Source organism: Mustela nigripes, chromosome 10 (assembly GCF_022355385.1).
Source record: "Mustela nigripes isolate SB6536 chromosome 10, MUSNIG.SB6536, whole genome shotgun sequence".
Taxonomy (NCBI): Eukaryota; Metazoa; Chordata; class Mammalia; order Carnivora; family Mustelidae; genus Mustela; species Mustela nigripes.
The window spans coordinates 1142338-1166120 of NC_081566.1; the positions used below are offsets into that span (position 1 = coordinate 1142338).

Sequence of the window (23783 nt, forward strand, 5' to 3'; positions counted from 1 at the left end):
CACAGATCAAAATTACACCCCTAAGTCATAAAAACTAGTGTTACCACCGTGATGATGTGAGCGGCACCACTGGCCGACATCTGCCAGTTTAAATTTAAACCAAAACCATTTACATTTAAACCCAAAACTTGCAACTAAGAATAGGGCAAACGTGGATATTATTGATCCCTGGATTTACGTAACTTGGAGAATTCTCTCTAGGAAACACAGTATAAATTTGTGAATATGATTAGGTACAACAGTGAATAGTTATTAAGAAGGAGAAAATAGGGCACCTGGGTGGCTCAGTGGGTTAAGCCGCTGCCTTCGGCTCAGGTCATGATCTCAGGGTCCTGGGATCAAGTCCCGCATCGGGCTCTCTGCTCAGCAGGGAGCCTGCTTCCGCCTCTCTCTCTCTGCCTGCCTCTCTGCCTACTTGTGATCTCTCTCTGTCAAACAAATAAATAAAATCTTTGGGGAAAAAAAAAGGAGAAAATAAATCATAACAAGTTATAAATTTTTAAAAATTGACAAATACGACAATCCAAAGTGTAATGTAATGGTTTTATTATTTAGATGCCTGACGTGAATTTTTCCAATGTTTCCCTAAGTTGTGTGGCTACTTATCCTGTGATCACATTTGCATATGATAAAATTCTATAAGGTGGTTGTCTATGCAGGAAAAGGAAGGCGATCTTGCTAGTGAGGGCCTGGGAATCCTAAGCTTCATTTGCTATGAACAAATCAACCTCTGCCTGAAAATGTCTCTCAGGGATGTTGCAGGCAGAGGACAGCGAGAAGAGGACGCCTGAGCTGATGAAGTCCTCGATCAAACCTGCAAGTCTAGAACCTCCAGCAAGGAGGTTCACTCTTGAAGCATTTTATTGATATATAATGTGAGCAGTTTAAGAATAAGGTTTTGAAACATGATGGGATTGATTTTTATTTATTATAAGAGTGACACGGGATTGAAAGTCTATTGCTAAAAAGTCTAAAAGAGTTCCTTGAAAAAGTATAAATAAAAATTCTAAGTGATACAAGAGCATGGTGGCATGGTTTAAGTAAACATCACTGCGTACACGTGTGTGTGTGTGTGTGATATGCAGCACTTATTCTGCTTCCTTGCTGGCCATGAGGAAGTCTAGCTCAGAGGCCAAGGAGTTCGGGACAACTAGAGCAAAGCATTTACAACAAATGAAAACTTAAAAGTGATTTAACCCCACCACGTTATGGGCTGGGTAGGCCCAGTTAGGTCAACTAGGGGAGGCCTGGGGAGGGTGCCAGCGGCAGAACGGGAGAAGGAGGCAGGAGCTGATGGAGCTGGAGAATACGCTCGAAGGAAAGCTAGGACACGTGGAGGCTCATTCCAGAGCAGGGCAAGGAGGCCACGCCAGAAGGCAGGTGGCAGTCAGCAGGCTCCCGGGCACAGCACTCGAGCCCCAGTGCCGTCAGGGAACGTCCAACCAGCTCGCTCCTTGCTGCTGTGGCTGCGGAAGGGGCTCCGGAAACACAGCGGGCGACCACCCACCACCGGGGCAGCCACGGGAAGCTCCGCACCTGTTTAGTCAGAAAAGGCCGAGCTAAGGCCTTAGAACCGTCTTCACACGAGGGGGCAGCAGCCGGGCAGAAAGGGACCGAGTTCACTCTCCACAGTTCATGCGGCAGAAACGAGAGCCAGCGCGGGAATTCACACGAAGACAGAGTGAGCACTGGCGACGTGGACTCTACTAGAATTATTTGCCTCTGTTCATCTGCAGCAATGCTTGGACCATCCTAAAGTATCAATAATATTGGCTATATTAGTTAACAAAAGTAAGAAAGAAGTCTCGGCAGTAGAGGAGCTCATGGTGGAGTGGAAGCTGACACATCCCTCTGAGCTTAGGGATTGTGTCAGAGGCTTGACCATAATGGGATTTTTTTAAGGCATTTTATTTCATTTTTTAATTTTTTAATTAACATATAATGTATTATTTTTTAATTAATTTATTTATTTTCAGAAAAACAGTATTCGTTATTTTTTCACCACACCCAGTGCTCCATGCAAGGGTACAGGCCTGTGAACCGTCAGGCTTACACAATTCACAGCACGCACCACAGCACAGCCCCTCCCCAGTGTCCATGACCCAGCCTCCTTCTCCCTAGCCACGCCCTGGCAATCCTCAGTTTGTTTCCTGAGATTAAGAGTCTCTTAGACCATACCGGGATCTTACACATAAAACTGAGTATGTGCCAGGCGCGATCAAAGTGTCTTCCACAGACTGCAAGCGAGGGCGTTCCCTCAAGGTGTGAAGAACCGAGCTGCCATTGCACTACCGGGTATTTTCCCCAAAGATACAAACATAGTGATCTACAGGGGCACGTGCACCCGATGGTCCACAACAGCCGAACAAGGGAAAGAGCCGAGCTGTCCATTCACAGATGAATGAGTGAAGGTGTATATATACATCACGTACCCACAATGGAGCATTTCTCAGCCGTCAGAAAGGACGAGTTCTTCCCATTTACATCGACACGGGTGGAACTGGAGGGTATAACACCGGACGAAATCATTCAGTCAGAGAAAGACAACTATCACATGGTTTCACTCACATGCGGAGGATAAGAAGCGGCACAGACGATCCGAGGGGAACGGAGGGAAAATGGAATGAAAAGAAATCAGAGAGACAGATAAACCGTGAGAGATTCTTAACTCTAGGAAACAAACGGAGGGCTGCGGGAGGGGCACGGGTGCAGCGATGGGGTGACCGGGTGACGGGTAGCAAGGAAGGCCTGTGACATGATGAGCACCGGGTGTCCTATGCGGCTGACGAATCACTGAACTCTACGTGGGAAACTAAGGGTGTCCTGTATGTCGGCTCAATGGACTTGAATTAAAAACAAAACAACAAAGCAGAGTACCTTCCACAGATTGCTACATTTAACTCTCACAACCACCCTAGGAGGTAAGTTGTATTATCAACTCTATGTGATGCAAGAGGCAACAGACTCCGTTATTTGTTCGACGTCACACAACAGGGAAGGGCCGGAGTCAGGATTGAACCCAGTGAGCCTGGTAGTACAGCCTCTCTGTCGGAAGCGCCACATTATACCATTTGGCAGAGAAAAGCTGACTGGGACCCAACACCGTGGTGAATTAAGAGCTCTTGTCCTACTTCCTGCAAGTCTCGGGCCGTCCTGGCTGTCATCTTGGCTGTCAGTTCCATTTCCACTGATGTCAGATCACCCACCTTATTTTTGGCTGCTTTAAGCTCTTTGATGGCAAGGCTGAGCACTGAGCCGTGATGAACACAGTCCTTCTAAGGTACCATGACCCTTAAAGCAAGACACCAGATTTAAAAAAAAAAAAAAAAAGACACCAAATATATGAAACAATAAATCCTGTTATGATAAAAGCGTTAAAGAAAAAGTGAAATCTATTTTGCCTTTTTTTTTTTTTTTTTTTGATCTTCCTCCAGATTTTCAAGAGCATCAGAGAGCGGCAAGGACTTTGAGAGTCAGCAGCCCTGCTCAGCGCCCCAATCGGAGTTCTCGCCCTGCCTCGGCCAGATGACAAACGACCTTCTGCTCATTGCACCGCAGCTAATTCAGAATCACGCGACGGACACTGACAATTAAGCGCACGCGCGGATGACATGTGCAGCGGGACAGCCAGACCGAGCCCACGCCCAGAGAACACTGATCACCCCGGTGAGTAATTTACACTGCTGAGGACGTGCAGAAGAAGGCAGGTGTCCCGGATAACAGGATCTGCTTCACAGCCAGGAAATCATATTTCAAATGAGGATATAAAAATGTGTTGTTTCGAGGTTTCCAAGGAGTCTCAAGAAATACAATGTCGAATGGGATCCCACAGAGAGGGAGAAGCGTGGTTAACAGTGGCCATGAAACCACCAAGTATCACAGACCAGGCCAGACATTTAAGCCTTATTATCTAATTTAATCCTCCCAAAGCCCAAGGTCACAAAAGAGTAAGTGGCAGAAATAAAATCTGAGCTTAGTTCCTTGTGCTTCCACACCCATGGCCTCCCAGAGTATTAAGCTGCTTGTGAGCATTGTGAGCATTGTGTACTGAGCATTGTGTATAGAGAAATTTGCCTAAAATAACACACTCCGAGTTTTCTTCCCAGAGTCTAATGCTAGAGGCTGTACAGACAAACTGGTCTGTGGAATGGTTCAAGGGTAAGCATTTAATGGGACTGGCAACAATTGCCTGGTGGTGCCAGCGCCCAAGTGTTATGACCTTTCAGAGAAGTGAGCTGCGGGCACCTGACATTCTCAGTCTGGAACTGGTGGAGACAGCCCTCGGAGCTCACGGACTCTATGGCGGTGCCAACCTTGCAGAGCGGCACGCAGCCCTTTCCCCATATGACCTGCTGGCTGAAACCTGCATACGTACACATGTACATATGTCTTACGTGATAACGGAGCCAAGCAAGGAAGTGCACCCCCGCACAGAAGCTGGGACGGACCTGAAGACAGAAGTAAGGGACCCGGTATGGCTAACGAAGGCCACCTTTGTGGAAATGGGAATTCTGGTGGTGAAGGATTTGGATACTAAAACATGAAGGGGAGATGGAAACTATGAATGAAGAAAAGAGATTCTCCAGGTACATACCAACTGTCTTCAAAGTCAGAAAGACTCTAAGTTCCAGCTTCTGTGGTCTTGGAAATAAAGCAAGGACCAATGAGGAGACGCTCTAGAGATCTGTATTTTAGCCCATAGAAGAATCAGCTTTCTAAAGATCCGATTCAACTGAAAATGAGTCAAATGTGGAGAGGCAGGAAGATCCTGGTTCGCGGAGATGTTGTTCCACTCTGAGAACACACACACAGGCAACCACACGTCCACACACCTGCGTGTGCACACATGCTCACTTGCACTTGCCAACTGACTTGCCAATGCCACGTGACGCTCCCTTAGCGCCTCCCATCTTTCTTTATCGGGAAAGATCTCAATATTTGCTCCGTGCTCTGAAAGTTGTCTTTGCTGACTTCACTCTGCTCAGTGGATGCCTCCTCACTGTCACGGTCACTTCCCCGATTTGGATCTAATCACATTATTTCCAATTATCCTATTTGGGTGTGCTGCTGTGCCTATGGTTACTACTCCGTGACACTTTACCCTTTACTAGCACGTCAGTGGCTCATCTTCAGACCCATGAGACTGTTGGCTGCAACAGCAGAGGGAGTATAAAACACAGAGATCAAACGCCGGAGAAGAGGTTACGATGGCGTATCCCCCTTGCCCATTCTACAGCATCTCCTCCGTAACCTCAGTTTGCCCGGCCTCAGCCTCCGGAGAACATGGCCTTTGCTCTTCCAGATCTGTTATAAGTTCACGGTCTTCGTACTCTCAGGCTGGCTCGTCTGGCCTCCATCGTTGCTCCTGACAGCTGATTTTTGTTGCGCTACCTCTTTTGGATTCAAGGAACCCTGGAATTTCAGAGCTGGAAGAGATCCTAGAAATCACTTAAGCCAAATGCTTCATTTTAGAGGTGGAAAACTGAGCTTATAGAGGTGAAATGATTTGCTCAACATCATAGAATTATCCAAACTGGAACCACTCTTTCAATGGTATCAACCTGAATTCACTGTCATAGGGAAGTGGTCTATTTTCAGGTAATGATCACAGCCGACAGCTGACCTACGCTGCCACCTGTCACCTAACCATTCCTCCTACTGCGGGCCTAAGCAATCAGGCTCTAGCAAGTTAATTCTGCCAAACATGGTAGAAAAAAAAATTATACAGGCTTTTCTTCACCAAAGACAATCTCTTCTTTTAGCTTAGAGATCATTGTATGGAGGCATCAGTTTAATAAGAAAACCGGTCAGTTTTGCTTTTGGCAATATACTAGGGTGTGTGTGTGTATGTGTGTGTGTGTGTGAGAGAGAGAGAGAGAGAGAGAGAGAGAGCGCGCAAGTGTGGGAGTGGACGGAGAGATTTAAACAAAAGCTCCATATGAATCAAAAATCAAGGGAACTAAAGCGATACAAATTATAAAAAAGAAGGCATTTTTCTTGTCATATGTAACCAACTAAATTAAAGATTTGGGGGTTTTATTTATTTAAAAAGTAGTGTAGGGCTGAACAAAAACTATTTGTTTTCTAAATCCAAAACAGAATGAAACTGGGATGTCAAAAGTCCCAAACCAGATCTGTGCCATACATTTGTACCTTTCATTTTGTTTGAGTTCTTCATCAGTATTAAATTACTACAGATGGCACAGATACTGCCACCCTGTAAACATCAACTTATCTAGAGACTAACAGGCCCACAGCCCATCTGGTAGAAGAAAAGAAACCAGTCTTTACTGAGCACCAACGATGTGTTAAATTCTGATATTCATGATCTGGTGTCAATGCCAACGACAACCTTGGGACATTAAGTATTATTATTCCATTTTTTTTAATAGGGGAGGGAACTGAGATCATGGACCTCCTTGCAAGTGCTAGAGCCAGGACTTTGGTGCAGATCTGGCTGACCTCTCTGGTGCCCGACACCCTCTGTTCTCAAAGAGACCCTGAGACACCAGCAATAGCCACAGGACATTCTCAACCATTAAGAAGGGGGACACAAGAAGGAAAACTCCGTGGAAACTGAGAAGAATGTCCAGTCCAGCGGGTTCAGCAGCCTGAGCAGAAGGAGACTCTCCATGGCACGAGGTGGGGGTCGGGCAGTCTGCTCCCGGTAAGTGAAGGCTAAGCCAGGATCTGCCTGCCAGTCCCCACCTTGCAACTTCTTTAGGAATCATCCAGGAGCAGCACAGACCAGGGATAGTTCTAGAGAAGGGACAGCGGTGCCCATCAAATCCCCAGACCTACTCCCTCTGTATAGGGGACACAGCCAGGGCTCAGCAAACTTGTAAACCAGAAGCAGTGTCTCTGATAGCATGAATCTTACACTTTTCCAGCCCAAATGTGTCTGTGCACCTGGCGTACCAGAGGATCTAGGTCTCAGGAACTCTTCTTCTTTTTTAATAGAATTTATTTTCCAGGGACGATAACTTGTAATGTTGTAGAGACAAGGAGAGCCAGCCTTCTTCTTCCCACCAACCCTACCCAGATTTGCTTAATTTTTCCTCCCTTTAGATTTTCTTTATTTCCTTATTCTTTATTTTCCTCAATTTTTGAATTTATTTATTTATTTTCAGCATAACAGTATTCATTATTTTTGCACCACACCCAGTGCTCCATGCAATCTATGCCCTCTATAATACCCACCACCTGGTACCCCAACCTCCCACCCACGGCCCCTTCAAACACCTCAGATTGTTTTTCAGAGTCCATAGTCTCTCATGGTTCACCTCCTCAACTTTTTTTTTTTGAAGTTAATCATTTATTCATGTATAGCTACTTTGTTATCACAATAATAAATTCAACATAGGAATAAAATATATCCTTGTTAGATCACCAAAATGACTTTTTTCTTTTTCTTTTTCTTTAATTTATTTTAGCATAACATTATTCATTGTTTTTGCACCACACCCAGTGCTCCATGCAATCCGTGCCCTCTATAACACCCACCACCTGGTACCCCAACCTCCCACCCCCCCCCTCAAACCCCTCAGATTGTTTTTCAGAGTCCATAGTCTCTCATGGTTCACCTCCCCTTCCAATTTCCCTCAACTCCCTTTTCCTCTCTAACTCCCCTTGTCCTCCAGGTTATTTGTTATGCTCCACAAATAAGTGAAACCATATGATACTTGATTCTCTCTGCTTGACTGATTTCAGTCAGCATAATCTCTTCCAGTCCCGTCCATGTTGCTACAAAAGTTGGGTATTCATCCTTTCTGATGGAGCCATAATACTTCATAGTGTATATGGACCACATCTTCCTTATCCATTCATTGGTTGAAGGGCATCTTGGTTCTTTCCACAGTTTGGTGACCGTAGCCATTGCTGCTATAAACATTGGGGTACAGATGGCCCTTCTTTTCACTCCATCTGTATCTTTGGGGTAAATACCCAGGAATGTAATGGCAGGGTCATAGGGAGCTCTATTTTTAATTTCTTGAGGAATCTCCACACTGTTCTCCAAAGAGGCTGCACCAACTTGCATTCCCACCAACAGTGGAAGAGGGTTCCCCTTTCTCCACATCCTCTCCAACACATGTTGTTTCCTGTCTTGTTAATTTTGGCCATTCTAACTGGTGTAAGGTGGTATCTCAATGGGGTTTTGATTTGAATCTCCCTGATGGCTAGTGATGATGAGCATTTTTTCATGTGTCTGTTAGCCATTTGTATGTCTTCATTGGAGAGGTGTCTGTTCATATTTCTGCCCATTTTTTGATATGATTATCTGTTTTGTGTGTGTTGAGTTTGAGAAGTTCTTTATAGATCCTGGATATCAACCTTTTGTCTGTACTGTCATTTGCAAATATCTTCTCCCATTCCATGGGTTGCCTCTTTGTTTTCTTGACTGTTTCCTTGGCTGTGCAGAAGCTTTTGATTTTGATGAAGTCCCAAAAGTTTATTTTCACTTTTGTTTCCTTTGCCTTTGGAGACATATCTTGAAAGAAGTTGCTGTGGCTGATATCGAAGAGATTACTGCCTATGTTCTCCTCTAGGATTCTGATGGATTCCTGTCTCACGTTGAGATTTTTCATCCATTTTGAGTTTATATTTGTGTACGGTGTAAGAGAATGGTCGAGTTTCATTCTTCTACATATAGCTATCCACTTTTCCCAGCACCATTTATTGAAGAGACTGTTTTTTTCCCCTGTATATTTTTTCCTGTTTTGTCGAAGATTAATTGACCATAGAGTTGAGGGTCCATATCTGGGCTCTCTACTCTGTTCCACTGGTCTATGTGTCTGTTTTTATGTCAGTACCATGCTGTCTTGGTGATCGCAGCTTTGTAGTAAAGCTTGAAATCAGGTAATGTGATGCCCCGTTTCATTTTGATATGAATACATTAATAGTAGGAGATCTTAACACACCTCTCTCAGAAAGAGACAGATCATCGAAGCAGAGAAGATCAATAAAGAAACAAGAGCATTGAATGACACAATGGACCAGATGGACCTCATAGATATATACAGAACATTCCACCCTAAAACAACAGAATACTCATTCTTCTCAAGTGCACATGGAACCTTCTCAAGAATAAACCACACACTGGGTCACAAATCAGGACTCAACCAATACCAAAAGACTGAGATTATTCCCTGCATATTCTCAGATCACAATGCTTTGAAACTGGAGCTCAATCACAAGGAAAAGTTCCGAAGGAACCTTGCTTAAGAATGCTTGTGTCAACCAGGAGATCAAAGAAGAACTGAAACAATTCATGGAAACCAATGAGAATGAAGACACTTCAGTCCAAAACCTATGGGATACAGCAAAGGCGGTCCTAAGGGGGAAATACATAGCCATCCAAACCTCCCTCAAAAAAAAATGGAAAAATCCAGAACACACCAGCTGTCTCTACACCTTAAAAAACTGGAGAATCAACAACAAATCAAACCAACTCCACACATAAGAAGGGAAATAATCAAGATTAGAGCTGAGATCAATGAGGTAGAAACCAGAGATACAGTAGAATGTATCAATGAAACTAGAAGCTGATTTTTTGAAAGAATCAATAAGATCGATAAACCATTGGCCACACTAGCCAAAAGAAAAGAGAGAAAGCCGAAATTAATAAAATTATGAATGAAAAGGGAGAGATCACAACTAACACCAAGGAAGTAGAAACAATCATCAGAAGTTATTATCAACAGTTATATGCCAATAAGCTAAGCAACCTAAATGAAATGGAGGCATTCCTGGAAAACTATAAACTCCCAAAATTGAACCCAGAAGAAATTGACAACCTGAATAGACTGATATCTAGTAAGGAGATTGAAGCAGTGATTAAAAAAAAAAACTTCCCAAAAAACAAGAGCCCAGGACCTGACAGATTCCCTGGGGAATTCTACCAAACTTTCAAAGAAGAAATACCACCTATTCTCCTGAAGCTATTTCAAAAAATTGAAGCAGAAGGAAAATTTCCAGACTCTTTCTATGAAGCCAGCATTACCCTGATCCCCAAACCAGGCAAAGACCCTACCTACCAAAAAGGAGAATTTCAGACCAATATCACTGATGAATATGGTTGATAAGATTCTCAACAAGAGGGGCGCCTGGGTGGCTCAGTGGGTTAAGCCGCTGCCTTTGGCTCAGGTCATGATCTCAGGGTCCTGGGATCGAGTCCCGCATCGGGCTCTCTGCTCAGCAGGGAGCCTGCTTCCACCTCTCTCTCTCTCTCTGCCTGCCTCTCTGCCTACTTGTGATCTCTCTCTGTCAAATAAATAAATAAAATCTTTAAAAAAAAAAAAAAGTTTCTCAACAAGATCCTAGCAAACAGGATCCAACAGCACATTAAAAAGATTATCCAACATGACCAGGTGGGATTCATCCCCGGGCTCCAAGGATGGTTCAACATTTGCAAATCAATCAATGTGATAGAACAAATTAATAAGAGAAAAGAGAAGAACCACATGGTCCTCTCAATTGATGCAGAAAAAGCATTTGATAAAATCCAGCATCCGTTCCTGATTAAAATGCTTCAAAGTATAGGGATAGAAGGAACATTCCTGAACTTCATAAAATCTATCTATGAAAAGACCCACAGCAAATATCATCCTCAATGGGAAAAAGCTCTCAGCCTTCGCATTGAGATCAGGGACATGACAAGGATCCCCACTCACACCACTCTTCTTCAACATAGTATTAGAAGTCCTAGCAACAGCAATCAGACAACAAAGAGAAATAAAAGGTATCCAAATTGGATACCTCTCTTCGCAGATGACATGATTCTTTATATGGAAAATCCAAAAGACTCCACCCCAAACTACCAGAACCCATACAGCAATTCAGTAATGTGGCAAGATACAAAGTCAATGTACAGAAATCAGTGGCTTTTTTATACACTAACAATGAAAATACAGAAAGGGAAAGTAGAGAATTGATTCCATTTACTGTAGCACCAAGAACCATAAGATACCTGGGAATAAACCTAACCAAAGAGGTAAAGGATCTGTACTCGAGGAACTACAGAACACTCATGAAAGAAATTGAAGAAGACACAAAAAGATGGAAGACCATTCCATGCTCTTGGATCGGAACAATAAACATTGTTTAAATGTCTATACTGCCTAGAGCAATCTATACTTTTAATGCCATTCCGATCAAAATTCCACCGGTATTCTTCAAAGAGCTGGAGCAAATAATCCAAAAATTTGTATGGAATCAGAAGATACCCCAAATCACTAAGGAAATGCTGAAAAACAAAAATAAAACTGGGGTCATCATGTTACCTGATTTCAAGCTTTATTTTCCTCAACTTTAAACACTTTTTAAGTATTTAGTCTGTGGTAGGTCATGAATGAACTCAAAGAAGACAGGGAACCCCTCCCCCCCAAAGGAGGGGCAAGGAAATGGTACATGATTATATAAGAAATAACTAATATTTATATGGTGACTCCTAGTCAAATTCCCTTGCTCCTCCCTGGTCATTAAGAAGAAGAAATGGGGCACCTGGGTGGCTCAGTGGGTTAAAGCCTCTGCCTTCGGCTCAGATCATGATCTCAGGGTCCTGGGATCAAGCCCCGCATCGGGCTCTCTGCTCTGCTTCCTCTCTCTCTGCCTGCCTCTCTGCCTACTTGTGATCTCCATCTGTCAAATAAATAAACACAATCTTAAAAAAAAGAAGAAATGAAGATATAAATAGGATTTGAGAGAAAGTGACAAATACGGAAGAGAGGTCTTTTTTTTTTTTTTTTTTTTTGCCTCTCTTCCGTATTCGTCACTTTCTCTCAGATCACATTCGTATCTTTATTTCTTTTTGGCTTTAAACATGTCTACCTTTTCGCCTTCTGACTGTCTGATGACATTATACACTGTGTTTAGCGACTCTCGTGTTTCTGGTAGTTGGTCTTCATTTCTGAACAATGTATTTTCTTTCATTTCAAGTTCTTTCCTAATTCTGTAGCCATATTTCTGAGTGTATCTAATTCTGATGCGTCTACGGAGATGTAAATCAGAAGAGTGCTTGCTTTTGGTGAGCAGTGGGTATTGACTGGAAAAGCAGCAGCACAAAGGAATTTTCTGGGATGGTAAGAATAGCCTGTAACTTGATCTTGGTGATGTTACACGGTATGGCCATTTGTCAAAGTTCACTTAGCTGTGTGCTTGAGAGTTGGGTATATATATCTAACCTCCTCCATAAACTTCTGTGTACAATCACCAACAGTCTGAGCTGCCTCTCCTCTTGCTAACAACCAGTTCTGGAGAAGCTGTAAGACAGGCTTGGGGAGAGATAGGTAGTGATGTTAGGATGACCATCTCATCCTGGTTTTCACACTGGACGTCTTGTGTCCCCTGGATCCCCTCAGACCCAGGCAAGCCAAAATGATTAGTCACCCTAGGTGGCATCCTTGGGGCTCCTGATGCCCTCAGAATTGGAGGTACCCTTGATAAGCTTAATTCTCTCATTAGCCATAGTATCTTAAAATGATTATTGATTTTTTTTTGTCTGATTATAAAAACAAAACAAACAGTAGGAATTTTATGAAGAAGAAAAATCAGCCATATTATCTCCCAGTTATGCTGTATATTAATAAGTATTTTTATTTTTAAAGTTTTAAAAAATTCTACCAACACCAGTGTTGTTTCTAGTCATCAGTTTGTATCAGGTCAGCATGGCCCCTCTAAGATGGACAGTGAGATACCTGCTTGCCCAGCTAGCCGGGTTTAGAAATGATGGTGGACCTGATTTATTAACAGAGAATGTTGTCTAGGCAGAGGAAAAAGGGTGGAGGGAAGGAAGGAGGAAGGGACATAGCACAAGTGCCCTGAACATCTTCACAGACACATTTACTGCACCTGGAAGTGGCTTGCTACAGCGGGAGACACATGGGTCTGAGGGAGTCAGGGGACCTAGCACTTGGGCTTCTTGCTGTCACTGACCTGTACCTCTGTCGACCACTAAGCTCACTTCGGTTGCTGTTGAAGGGAACTGCCATTACTCTCTGGGTTATTTAGTGGAAGTAGATTAATATTTAGAAATATGTGTGTGTGCATGTGTGGGCAGGTGCACACACACACACACACATGCAGCTATAAGTGTGTAAGCACCTACCTGTGTCTACAGAAAAGAGAGAAGAATGAGACTATTAAAGAGAAAGAGACATTAACAAGGAAAAGTGCTAAAAAGTACATCTCTTATACCCTGAACTTGAGACCCTGGTCCTTACGTAATCGATATCCTAACGCTCAGAGAAAATGGGCGGTAGAACAGCTATTTTCACATTATAATTCAAGCCAATAAATATTATCCCACTTTTTCTTTTTAATGTTGGCTGGAGTGCTGAGAGGCAGGTAACTCAACACTTGTCTTTGAGTATTGTCAGACTTCGAGATCTTGTCTCCCATTTTATGGGAACTGAGAGGATTTAAGAATTAGCAATGAGGAATCTACTTTTAGCATCACGTTTAAAGTTCTCCAGTAGACGGATAAGGCTCACGAGGACTGTCTAAATGAAAAGGAGATTATCACTTGATCCATCAGAGTGTATGTTCTGAATGAGGTTTTGCTGGTGCAAAAAGTTGAGACGTCAGGAAAAAACGCATTTCTTTCCAATCCATTGTCTACAAATCCATTGTTCTCATGCACTGCTGCTCCACTCCCGTTTGACTGTCATACTGAAGGACTGTGTTTCTATCGGGTTATTTTTTTTTTCTGTGTAATAATATATGAGAAATAATGGGTTGAGAAACGCAGAGCCAGTGATGATACTGGTGAGAAACTTGCAAGGATTTTCACTGTTTACAGTTTCCAGAACAGGTCGCAGAGTTCACTCAAGTGCCAGCCTTAGCATAAATGTATTCTAGAACCTTCAGTCTACTGTTTGCTCTCCGTGTCCCCCTCATGGAGCCACTGAACCCCAAACACATTTACCTCCGTTCTTTCTTCACTTTCTTCTTTCTTCCCGGAGGCATTTTCTTCCGCCGTCACTTCCTTCACCCGTTCGTTCATTCTGTTGACTCAGCAGTTTTTGGAGGGCGAACCTGCTGTCTCGGATCCTTGGGGGGCAGAGGGAGGCCAGTGTGGGGACCTGTGATCCCCGTCCTCCAGGAACTCCCATTCTCATCCTCAACCGCTGCTCTACCCCGTTTTCGTCTTGGTTCCCTCCCTTTCTTTCCACCTTGTTGTCTAAATTCAGTGCTGTTCTCTTCTGCAAACCCTGCACGCCTTTTCTCAAATCACCGGTAAATGTGTAACAGAAACAGGTATGGATGTATTATTGTTCGATGGATTAATTTCCTATTGCTGCTGTAAGAAATCGCCACAAGCATACTGGCTTACAGCAATACAAATGAATTCCCTTACAGTTCTGTATTTCAGAAGTCGGATGCAGGTCTCATCAGGCTAAAACCAAGGTATCAGAAGGTATTCGTTCCTCCCTAGAGGCCCTAGGACAGAATCTGTCCTTGCCTGTCTAGGTTCTACTGCTCAGTCTCTTGTCTTGGGACCCTTTCTCCATCTTCACAGGCAACGGCGGCACATCCAGCCTCACGTAAGATGATTCATTTGACTCTTCTGCCTTCCTCTTCCATCAGTTCATGATTCTTGTGGTTACACTGAGCACACCCAGAAAATGCCTGGTAAACTCTTTTTTTATATCTTTTTAAGGTGAGGTATTTGACAGCTTTAATTCTATCTGTATCCTTGACTTCCCTAAGCCATATAACCTAAGATATTCACAGGTTCTGGGATTAAGATATGGGTACTTCAGGGGGTGGGGGGCATTATTCTGCCTAACACACTTAATGCTAAGAGTGTTTTCAGTTCAACAGGTACCGAAGTTTCAAGCTATCATGAAGAAATTGCCAGGAGTTCTGATCTTGGCCAAAGGCAAAAGGAAGATGTTGGGAGCATTAAAGCGCCACCTGAAAAGGACATAAGCTTTGCGATCAGACAAGTCGAAGAGTAAATCCCAGCTTCTGCTGCCTATGAGTGCTGTGGCCTTTGGAAACCCACCTTAATGTCCTCACCCTTAATTTTAGAACATCTCCTGAGGTGTTTTCAAATGGTTCTGTTGAGATAATCTAACCTGAGAAAGGGGGCGTGGCTTCTTGGTACTCCATGGATGTTAGTTTCCTTTCTGTAAATCATTAGACCGCGCATCACTTAGGTGGTAGACCACCTTAGCTGATAGCCCCTGGCATTGCTATCTAATCGATCAACCAATCAACACACACTGCCAGCATTCTGAGGGCCCCCCGTGTGGTACAGAGTGCCATGCCTTCTTCAAGGGGACGGCGATCTGGTTAGCAAGTCTGTATGTGAGCACATGAGAGGCTGGACAGTGGTAGGAGATGCTGGTCAGCAGCACTGAGGCTCCCCTTGTGACTGGTATTGTCGTTCAGCAGGACAGGGCTCTGCAGAGTGGAGTGACACGGATGGTGTCACAGGAGGGGAAGGATTTGAGCAGGCCTTTGGAAAAGCCCGGCTGGTGAGGACAGAGAGTGGTAGCTTATGCTGGGTAAAGCCTTTGGCTTCTACCCTCAGTGACCTTCAAAGATCTTGTTTTCTCTCAGCTCCAGACACAGTAAGTCAGGCCCAAGAATGCCAGTAAACACCGGCGACCTCCCCAGCCTCCCGTCTCTCCCTCCCCCTTCCGGTATCTCAGCAAGACACAAAACAGCCTTTCTTTTCTCTGAAGACTATTTAGCAGCAGTGCCCCATAATTACAGTAATCTTACCCCCTTTGAATTCGCCAAAATTACCCCTTTTCTTTATATTAGCCCCGAAGCTCCACGACAGGCATAATTGGTAAGCTTTGCGGAATGGTGCAGTGTTGTTTTTTAAAGCGACATCTGCTCCAAGAGACTAATGTTCCTCTCTGACTGACTCATTGGGTAGCAGTAGCACCGCACGCCGGCGTGAACAGTGGGGGTGGAGGATTCGGGAAGAGGGGGGCGTTTGGAAGGATGTTTTTCAGTTTTTTATATTTTATTTTTTAATTAAAATTTTTCAAGATTTATTTTTAAGTAATCCCTACCCCCAGTGTGGGGCTCAAACTCACAACCCATGCTCTACCAACTGGGCCAGGTGCCCCATTTTTCAGTTTTTTAGATTAAGAATGTGACTATTCCCTTTCCTACAGAAGGAGAGTGAACATTAGTTGTAATAGTTGTAAGGCCTATGTCTGGAACGTTCCATGTTTTAGGATGGGGGAGAGGGTCCTGCTTCAGAGATTTTAATTGCCTTGGTGATTCCCACCCACCTTTCTTTGTCTCCTGGGGGTTCCTCAGCTCCTCCCCCTCCAGCTCTGCTCTCCTCTGACATCCCGTCTGTGCACCTTTCCGCCTTCAAAACCTGTGATCTCCTCTGTCCAAGGGCCTCTCTGTCCTTAGAATCCATCTTCATAGGGCACTGAGGAGTCAGAGAAGCACGTGGTGTCTATCAAGGTCCATTTCCTCATTACTGAGGCCATTCCCTGAGAGCCTTCTACATGCCAGACCTAAGGACACAAAATTGGGTGATTCAGAACTCTGTCTTCAAAGAGCTCATGGTCTCATAGGGCCTTGACTGTTCAAAGGAAGCTCCAGGATACTATAAGACTGACACCAAACACTGAACGTCAGGGGGATTAGCTAAGGCTTTTCTGAAGAAGTGAGTCTGAGTAGGATGAAAGTGTTAATCTCTGCTTACAGACCTCCAACAGCTCCCAGAGGTTGTTTCATAACGTCCTAATTCCCCTGCCTGCATCTCTAGGCCCTCCATAATCTGATCACACTAGACGCACCCATTCTAACTCCTACCCCACCATCAGGAATCATCTGCTCCTGGGGTAGCCTGTCCCTTGTTTCCCATCCACCCCTGATTCTTCAGTCTGGGTTTTTGCTCATGTTTTCTGTCTAAAATAAGCCTCTACTAACACATCCACCAATAACCCCAATGACCCTCGGCCCTCTGTCATCTTCAGGGACCAGTCCATTGCCCAGTTGGGAAACTTCCTCCAACCACACTTCATATTCTATAGCTTCTCCCACAGCACTTAAGCTAGAAGTACAATCCAGATAATGTATGTAAAAAATAATAAAGATATGAAAAATATAATGCAGACATAAGGTATTGCTATTATCTTTAACTGGTAGGAGAAATTTTGATTCTTTCACCAACATTAGGTGTATTTCTGTAGGCAGCTTGGCTCTTTAGCTATAAAATAGGAAAAATCATATTTACATTGTAAGGTTGTTAGAAAGATTAATCAAATATATTGGCATGCATATAAAATGTCTCTCTTGTGGTAAGAATGTTGATAGTAGTAGGGGTGTTTTCTTTCTAATCAGAGAGGATTTGAATTTTAAGTTATTCTTTTACCATGGAGACCATGACAGATAGGTTTTGGGGTGGGAGAAGCAGAAAATTCATCTTAGGAAGGAAAGATTGATCATGGCAGATAAATTGAAACATCCTTTAGAGCTCTGCAACTTTCATCTCAAAAATCAGAGAAGAACTATAATACTGTAAAGGGCTTATGACTCCCCATTTCCGGTGTCACCACTCCTTGGCAAGAAGACACACCCTTGGCCCTGACACTCCCTTAGAGACTGAGGGATCATTGTTCTCTAGACAATATTTATCAAAAATAAAGGCACTCACTGGTGAGGAAGTAGAGATGAAAGAGAAGGGTGCGGTGGCAGCTGCCCTTTCTGGAAGGTAGTGACTTTCTGATCTTTAGAACTGAAGTCCCCAGTAGAGTGCTTGAGTCCTAAGCCATCAACACAGAACAGTGGTTGTAAACTGGAGTGATTTTACCACAACCCCCACCCCATCGATGGCATCTGAAAATGTCTGGGGACATTTTGTGTTTTCAACACTTGAGCAAGACTGGAGAGGGCTTCTACGCAATCCAGTGGGTGGAGGACAAGAATGCAGCTAAACATCTCAATCCACAACACAGGAACCCAACTAAGAACTATCAGGCCCCATGTCAAGAGTATTGAGGCCAAGAAACCTGCATTAGAAGCAGCTGTAACTCATAGCCTTGGGTCATGTCCAATAGCCTTACTTTAGGACAAAATGCCTAAGGATAGAGCCAGTCCATGAAAACTGCCCATTGTCTTAGACACCACATCACTGTGGGGCCTTTCAAAATCACATAAGTGAAATGCGTAAAAAGCTGAGGTTATCCACATCCGCCCAGTGAAAAAATTGCTAAAGAATCTGGAAGAAAGCAGATATTAAGTGGGTAGTTTGACTACAGGACCCCCTTGACAAGACGGCAGGGCAGTGTGCAAGCCTGCAAGGACCCCGGGAGTGCCGGGGGATGGCTTCTAATCTGCGGTCAGTTTGTCCCTGTCCTGTCAGCCAGTTCAGCCAAGGACACAGAGCGGCACTCTCTCCACTCGGGAACGGCAGGGGTCCATTCTGAGAGGTGCCATGGGTGTCGGGAGGGGGAGATTTGGGAGACTTGAGGCGATTTTAATCTCTTTCAGACGCATCACAAATAAGCACACAGTAGAAGTTAAAAAAAAAAAAAGTGTTCTCAGATTGAAGTGCAATTTCAATGCAAGTCTCCTAGCCTACCACCCTTTCCCAACTAAATTACCATCCCGAGTACTTCCTATACAGAGAGACTGGCACCGCCATTGCCAAGGAACGTGGGTTAGCCGCCCCCTCCCCCTAAACCCCGAGCAAACCTGATCTGCTTCTGTGCAGTGTGCGTGAGATTTCACATAGACAGCAGGGCAGAATAAGTGATTTTGCCGGCGTGGAAATACATTATTGGCTGTTTAAACAGACACCAAATTTAGATATTGACAGACCTTAACATGAAACTTCCTTCCTCCCCTTTTCCTTCCTGCTTCTTCTCCTTCCTCTTTTATTTCTCTTTCTCTGCACGTCTCCAGCTCTCCACCCCCTACACCCCTTTGAACAGTGAGTGGGTTTTTTAAGGTATTTAACTGCGTCCTGACTGGTTCCTTGCTCTTCTTCACTAAACTGGCAGAAAACTCAAAGATGTCTACACTGCCCTCCCTTCATAACTGAATCTCTGCGAGGCTTTCTCACAACCAGCCTGACTGCCTGTGTGGATTGGGCCGTCTAGGTCTCTGGGGCTGAAGGACACAGGCGGAGGGTTCAGACCCGGCCTCCCCACCTGCTTTATCCGCGTGCTTGTTGCTTGGAACCTTCTCTCCGTTCAGGGATTGAGTCTCTACAGGGACAAACTCACAGATCCCACACGAAGACGGAGATCATTCCAAGAGTCTTCATGCCTTCTCTTCACCCCCTCAAACAATAAAACCCGTCATGGAAAATCTTATCCCTAACTTGGAATTTTGGCATTTGGAGGTCAGCTTTCTGAAATTTCTCTTTTCTTTTTAATATACGGTCTCTCTGCCAAACACGTTGTCATGCTGCTGGGCCCAGAGCTCTGTCTCAGCTATGATTCTGGCCTTCTTCTGACCAGCACCATCACCCGTGGGAGGGACACTGCTCCAGGAGCACGAGGATGTCATGTTAGGAGCAGATACCGTTCTTCCCTGAAAGGGGTGTTTAAAATTGTCCCACATGGAATAAGTAGGGACAAAAGCCAGTGTTTCTACCTCTGCCACTTACTGGCCACATAATGAGCATCTTGGACAAACTGGAGAGGAAAGTTCCTGAGTGTTCAAGAATGCACTCTGTCCCTCTGCAAGGGACAGAAGAACCACCTGAGAAGGACCCTTCTGGAGCCAATTTTAATATATTTTCTAAAAGATTTAATTTACTTATTTGACAGAGAGAGAAAGTGTACAAGCAGGGGGAGCAGCAGGCAGAGGGAGAGGAAGAAGCAAGCTCCCCACTGAGCAGGGAGCCTGACAAAGAACTAGATCCCAGGAGCCCGAGCTGAGCCAAAGGCAGAGGCTTACAGATGCCTCACCACCTGAGCCAGTCAGGTGCCCCAAGAGCCAATGATAATATTTCCGTAACCAATGAACAGTAAGTTGGTCCTAAAGTTCCCATAGCGCAGCTCTCCAGCCCAGGTCACTTCCTTGGTTCTGATTTGTTCTTTATTTTTTAAATTCCTTTGAAGGGATGCTAAAGAGCTTGGAAACATCTTACCAGGTACAGCTCCTTCTCATCCCAGAAGGAAGAAGCTACTCCTCATTTCCCTGAATGCGTTAGGTGGCTGGAGAGACGGAAACAGCAATGCAGGCACAGCACGCAAACTGGGAGGTCTGAAATGTTACTGTAGCTTCAAGTTCCTGGCCTTAGACACCCTAACGATGATTGCCAAAATAATTCAAGTGTCCCTGAGAGTGGGTTTTACGCACATGCACATGCAAAAAGACAATTTGCAATTGCTCTGAGGTGTTAAATCAATAGTTAATTTATTGAAAAACAAATTTGAAACCTATTGTTCCTTAAGTGTCTTACTTGAATACACAAATTTTATTATTCTCATTTTAAATCTAGAAATTTAGCATCACTTTTAAGGATACTTCTACAAGTCAGTTGATTCAATACCTGTAAACATATTAAAAATGCACCAATCAATTTCTTATATTTTATTTGCTTTGTAAATACTTTCATTATCTGATTAACAGAAGCTTTCCATATATTTAGATGGCTTTTATAAATACAATAAATAACACTGCTATGGTGAGTTTTATGTTCTCTTAACACTTCAATACTGTTTGTATGTATAGTACATTTCCCTTTTGCCTTTCATATTAAAACACACACACACACAATCCATGATTCAATTATACAGTTTAAATTAGAATCATCAGGGGCACCTGGGTGGCTCAGTGCATTAAGCCGCTGCCTTCGGCTCAGGTCATGATCCCAGGGTCCTGGGATCGAGCCCTGCATCAGGCTCTCTGCTCAGTGGGGAACCTCCTTCCCCCTCTCTCTCTGCCTGCGTCTCTGCCTACTTGTGATCTCTCTCTGTCAAATAAATAAATAAAATCTTTTTTAAAAATAAATTATAAAAATAAATAAATAAATAAAAATAAAAAATAAATTAAAATAAACTGGAATCATCAGTTCTACCTGCTCAATGATCTACTGCTATACCATCAACCACCCTGAAGTGTTGTGGCTTCTGACTACGGCCATCTTGTTTCCTCTCACGGGTCTCAGGCAGCTGGGCTCGCTGGGCAGACCTCGTGTTGTGGTCATTAACAGCAGCCAGGCGAAAATCATCAGGAGGCTTGTCTGGGATTCCTGGGCAGCTGGGTCTCTCTCCCTCTCCCCCAGTTCCGAGTCTCTTCTTCATGGGGCCTCTCTAGAGGAAAGCCAGAATCCTTACATGACGTCACCCGGCCTCCAAAACTGAAGCCTCCAAAAGAGAAGCAGCAGAAGCTACCAGCCTTCTTAAAGGTGAGGCCTAGAACTGGGAGAGATCACTTCTGCCTCCTTGTATCAATTAACACGAGTCCAGGCCAACCCAGATACAACGACGGGGCCACGCAAGAGCGTTAAGTACTGGGAGGGGGAGTTCACTGGGGGACCCTCCTTAGGAACTAGTGATTATACTTGATACTCCAATATCCCCAAATCTAAGCCCAAATGCTATGAATACCAAACCTACAAGTTCTTGTGGCAAGGACTGCTGGTGCTTATGGCCATCCATTCTCCCTCTCTTCCCTGGACACACAGCAAAAATACATTTACTAACCTCCCTTGAAACGCAGTGTTGCCGTGTCAACGAACTGCATCCAGTGGAATCCATGGGGAAGCGCCAGGCCCCACCTCCAGGCCTGGCCTATCCCGATGTCCCCCTAGATTCACTCTGAAGTGCTGATTCTTGCCTGAACCAGTCCTTACTAGGATGGTAGCAAATGATGGGTTTCCAACTCTAGCATTCTCTCCAGTCAGTGCCCAGCATGACCACAGGCAAGAGCCCTCCCTTCTCACTTTTTATCTATTTATTATCAATATGGATTCATTAGTGCCCTTAATTATCTTGGTGTGCAAATGACCCAGATCTGATCACGGAAAACTACTTCAAGTTCGATACTGTGTCTTTTTTTAGATGTTGTAACTTTCTTCCTTTCTGATGTAACAAAATATTCCAGGCTTATTTTCCACCTTCCCTCCCCAGCTTCAGGATTTACTGTTTCTCTGAGGAGCCCTGATTCCTTTTTTTTGGAAAATGGTAATTAGAAGCTAAGGTGAGTTCATTGCTGTGGTGCTACTGGGGTGGTTTTGCTTCTAGATCTTTGCTGCAGAAAAAGCTAGAAAAGATATGAATGTTTACATGTGTACCTAAACAAACATGTATGTCAATGTGTGTGTATTTATATTCACATATGCATAGTTTACAAATTATGAGTTTACAAACATAGTATCAAATAGTAACCACCACCCATCCTAACAGGGTTGTTCTTGAGGACTCTCACTTCATGTACATCCCTTCTCCACAAAGGATCCCAACAAAATATATACACTCGTTCACTTAATCCTGTAATCTGTCTAAAGTGGTTTCAGCGTTTCTATGTCCAAATAAAAAAGGAAACCTACTGAAAAAAGTACAAGGCTTGTTTGCTATTCTCTCCCACCCAAGACTGAGGATCTATAATCAAATACCACATTCATTAGATAATTAAATCAGTGCACTTGCTTGACCTTTTTCCCGTTCTGTGTGGTTATGCAATTTGCCTGAAATACATCAAGGATTGTATGTTTCAGCTTGCTTTCACTGGTAGGTTCTTTCCCTTCCCATCCTTGTTGATTTAATAACATGCATTTTATACGTTTTTAAAACTATGTGGCTGGAGCCACCTGGGTGGCTCAGTCATTTGAGCATCTGCCTTTGGCTGGGGTTGTGATCCCGGGGTCCTGGGATGGAGCCTCACCTTGAGCTCCTGCTCAGCCAGGAGTCTGCCTATCCCTCTACTCTACTCTTCCCCCTGCTCCTACTCTTTCTCCCCACAAATGAATAAATAAAATCTTTTCTTATGTCATGTTAGTCACCATACAGTACATCATTAGTTTTTGATGTAGTGTTCCATGATTCATTGTTTGTGTAAAATGCCCAGTGTTCCACACAATCTGTGCCCTCCTTAATAACCATCACCAGGCTCACCTATCCCCAAACCCCCTCCCCTCTAAAACCTTCAGTTTGTTTCCCAGAGTCCATAGTCTCTCTTAGTTCATCTCCCACTCTGATATCCCCCTCTTCATTTTTCCCTTCCTTTTCTTCAAGTCCTCCATGCTGTTCCTTATGCTCCACAAATAAGTGAAACCATATGGTAATTGGCTTTCTCCCCTTGACTTATTTCACTTAGCATAATCTCCTTCAGTCCCATCCATGTTGACACAAAAGTTGGGTATTCATCCTTTCTGATGGCTGCGTGACATTCCATTGTATATATGGACCATATCTTCTTTATCCATTCATCTGTTGAAGAGCATCTTGGTTCTTTGCACAGTTTGCCTATTGTGGACATTTCAGCTCTGAAGGTTGGGGTGCATGTGACCCTTCTTTTCACTACTTCTGTATCTTTGGGGTAAATGCCCAATAGAGTAAATGCTTCATAGGATAACTCTATTTTTTAATTTTTTGAGGAGCCTCCAAACTGTTTTCCAGAGTGGCTGCACCAACTTGCATTCCCACCAACAGTGTAAGAGGGTTTCCCTTTCTCCACATCCTCTCCAACACTTGTTGTTTCCTGTCTTGTTAATTTTAGCCATTCTAACTGGTGTAAGGTGGTATCTCATTGTGGTTTCGACATGAATTTCCCTGATGGCTAACGATGATGAACACTTTTTCATGTGTCTATTAGCCATTTGTATGTCTTCTTTGGAGAAGTGTCTG

At 43.9% G+C, this 23783-nt stretch overlaps 1 protein-coding gene across 8 annotated transcripts in view; it reads right to left on the reverse strand.

Annotated features, from left to right (window-relative positions):
- Window positions 1-23783, reverse strand: part of LOC132025321 (uncharacterized) — a 317882-nt gene that overhangs the window by 189637 nt on the left and 104462 nt on the right. The window contains exons 10-11 of one of the 8 annotated variants that reach the window (XM_059412383.1): window positions 1537-1752; window positions 276-450 (exon numbers count right to left, since the gene is read on the reverse strand). The exons of 2 other annotated variants lie outside the window; for them this stretch is intronic. The gene's annotated coding sequence lies outside the window, so the exon portion shown is untranslated. Of the gene's footprint in view, window positions 1-275; window positions 451-531; window positions 1753-2432; window positions 2501-16050; window positions 16491-21024; window positions 21249-23783 lie in introns of those variants that run through there. 5 more of the 8 variants (XM_059412386.1, XM_059412384.1, XM_059412377.1 and 2 more) reach the window with 5 other exon arrangements.